The sequence below is a fragment of the Crocuta crocuta genome, unplaced genomic scaffold (genome assembly GCF_008692635.1).
Source record: "Crocuta crocuta isolate KB4526 unplaced genomic scaffold, BGI_CrCroc_1.0 scaffold179, whole genome shotgun sequence".
NCBI classification, from domain to species: Eukaryota; Metazoa; Chordata; class Mammalia; order Carnivora; family Hyaenidae; genus Crocuta; species Crocuta crocuta.
The window spans coordinates 4,557,339-4,560,595 of record NW_027551568.1 but is presented as its reverse complement, the minus strand read 5'-3'; positions in this window follow the sequence as shown (position 1 = coordinate 4,560,595).

Below are 3,257 nucleotides of genomic sequence, written 5' to 3'. Positions count from 1 at the left end.
AGCCCATTCGCATCTTTGATGAAAGTCGACACGCGTGGTTTCACTTCTTCTCATTTTATGTTTACTTGGACTCAACTTTGTTGCTGCTGTTTTCTCCTTCCCTCCTTCCTTCATTTTGTGTCCCTGTACATTCTCTCCACCCCCAACCTCCACCTATTAATGCAGAAGGTCTCTGCGTCTTTTCTCTTTCAGCTCCTGATAGTCAGAATTAAACCGATACTCCCCCGTGAAGGTAGGAAAAGTAAGCGGTGACAGCACGCCCCCCTTGGGACTGTTCCCTTCCCACTCCCTCCGCCCCCAGCGCAGGCGCCAGAGCAGGTCCTCCCCCTCCCCACAATCAGATGTGATCTCAGGATGTCCGACCTCAGCACTCCACCCCTTCCTCCTTCAAGTCCGGAGGCGGCTGAGATTGATTCTATTTTGACTCCCAGATGAATACCGGTGTCCCTTACGCCAGTGGCAAATGCTTCAAGAATCTTTACTTAGCAATTATCCTACAAAATCCCAGGCATGGCTAGATTCAGTCACGTATTTTGCAAGGGTCACTGCCCACTGCCATTTCCTGTTTCCCCTTCTGCTCTATCTTGAGAGCTCCTCTCTTCTGTAGCTGATCCTTCTCCATGGGGGAGGGGAGGGGGGCTTCCACGGGTAAAAGGGAGCCTCTCTGCGTCTGTCGTGCTCTGTGAGATACTTCCTTTCTGATTCCCCAACAGAGGAATTCCATCACAGCAGCGACACTTCCATCATGCACCTTGATCAGATCATCAGAGTCCCTGGACATTGCTCTGGGGTCCCCTGGGAATGGGCACGGCGCCGATTCTCCTGCCTTGGGGTGCAACTGGCTCTTTCTGGAATCCTGCAAGACATTCTCCCTTTCTTGGGCTTGGAGCCTTCACAGCAGAACTTCAGGCCGAGACATTTTCCTCTGGCGTTTCTTTCACTCTTATCTCTCCCCCCCCCCCCCCCCAGCTCCCTTTAGGGCTCTGGGCAGTGCAGTGCGTGCGCTGTACCTCCTAGAACTGCCCCACGGCCTCTCTGTTTTTGTCTGCAGGACTTTTGCGTGCTTTGCCTAAGGCATTTGTACACTTTATTTGCTCATTTCCCGCACCTCAATGGTTCTCTTTCTCAATCTGCCTGAGACGTTCAAGGCCTTTCGCTCCGTGGAACATGTCAAGGGTCTCCAGGCGCGACCTGGGCAGCCTCAGACATCTTCATTGAATTTCATTTTCTCCTTCCCTGAGCCTTCCCCGGCAGGGACCGCTCAACCTGTCCTCTCCCTCTGCTTATTGAGTCCCCTCAAAGGGTTTGGAGGTGTCTTGGCTTCTCTGTGATTGTGTGTCAGGCCCTGGTGGTCTCCTGGGCGGTGGCCAACCAGCAGAGGATGGATGACAAGCCTCTTATGTCCCTGTAGACAGCAAGGATGCCGCTGGAGGAGGCCTGTCTGTTGCCGGCCTCCCAGGTGTGAGGAGGGCTGCAGGCTCCCAACGGCGGGCTGCCCGAGCCTTTCAGGTAGCCCCCAACCCTGCGAGCTGAAGAAGAGGACAGGCAGTGACGATGGTAGCCTGGAAATAAAAGACACTCGTCCCCTGGGATTTCAAAGAGCCTAAGGAGCCCAATAGATGAATGAGAGAGATGCTTTTCAAAATGAAGAAACTAAGGAAGTCTAGCCTCACTAGTGACTGTGGAAATGTAGATTACAGAGGCAATAAGACCATTTTTCATTTACTGTAGTAGGAAAGGGGTAAAAAACTCTCCATGCCAGTATTCAGAGGTGAACTGGAGACAATATGGAGACCTTCGTTTTGGTAAAAATGTAGCTGATAGAGCTGAACAAGTCTATCAGGATCGGTGCTTCTGTTTCTAGGACTTTGTCCTAATGAAACAGGTGTGTGCACACACATGCAGTGTGATCACAGGGCCTTTGGGAAACCCCTGTTTCTTAACAGAAGGTTTTTTTAATGTTTATTTTTTTGAAACAGAGCATGAGCAGGGGAGGGTCAGAGAGAGAGGGACACACAGAATCCAAAGCAGGCTCCAGGCTCTGAGCCGTCAGCACAGAGCTCGACACGGGGCTTGAACGCACAAACCATGAGATCACGACCTGAGCTGAACCAAAGTCAGATACTTAATCGACCAAGCCACCCAGGAGCCCTGAGAAACCCCCTTTTCAATAAGCATAGACCCCAAAACATGAACAGTAATTGTCTTTGAATGATTTTTTTCCTTCTTCCTACCTTTTGTAATTCTCCAAATTTTCTATAATAAGAGGTGAGATATTTCCAGGTGGCGTTGGGCAAGTAACTACCTGTGTCCAAGCCTCAATTTTCTCGTAGATAAAAACAAGCCCCAGCCGCCTGCCTCAATGCCACCCTTATTAGAGGTGTAGTGAAAACCCTCGATGTATGCAAGGCCCCCACACTGAACCTGGGGCCAAGTGGCTGCTGCTCTGTGCCCACCCTCCCCAGCCTTAAAGGAAACTGGGTGGCACACAGAGGGGCAGCCAGAGAATTAGATGAGGTAGGTGACTGATGTGAACCACGCAGTTTTCGACACAAGTCCCCAGGGCTGTGTGTTCGGTATATAGAATCCATCCAAAACCATCTGCGATCTTTCCCTACAGGATGTTGGGAACACATCTCTGGCACCCACTCTGAGCCGATTTCTGTACGATAAACTAAGACAGACATCCCCGGTTGGCTGTGAGGACCAGAGATAGAGCAGACACAGCTCAAGGGGGCCACCCGCCAGGGCCACGTATTCCCAAGAGCCGGACTTAAGGATAGACCTTTACCTCCATCTCCAAACTACCCCTCTCAGACATAGAACAGGACAGAAAGAAGACGGTTTCCAAACTGCCTGAGCCGTGCATCACCCCACCCGGGGCTGATATATATTTAAACGAATCCTACAATCACTTTGTGAAAAGCATGCTATGTTGCATTTCATTTCGTGCACTTAAAGCTGCACTTGGTTACTTGTACCATATTTTCTGTCCCTACTGCTGTACCTGGGGAGCCCTCTCTATCTCTGGCAAGACCGGAATGAAGGCCTCTGGCTCATAGCAGACACTCCACTGTTAATTAGTATTGCAGTAGCAATGATAATGCAGCTGGGGCCAGAGTGGTGGGTGAAAGGTGTCCCGAGTCTTGTTCAAGGGTCCAACCACCTGTTACAGATAAAGGGAAAGGACCTCGCTCCGCAGCTGAACACCTTGCGGGAGGGACCCGGCCCCGGGCGGCAGGGGGGGGGCGGGGCCA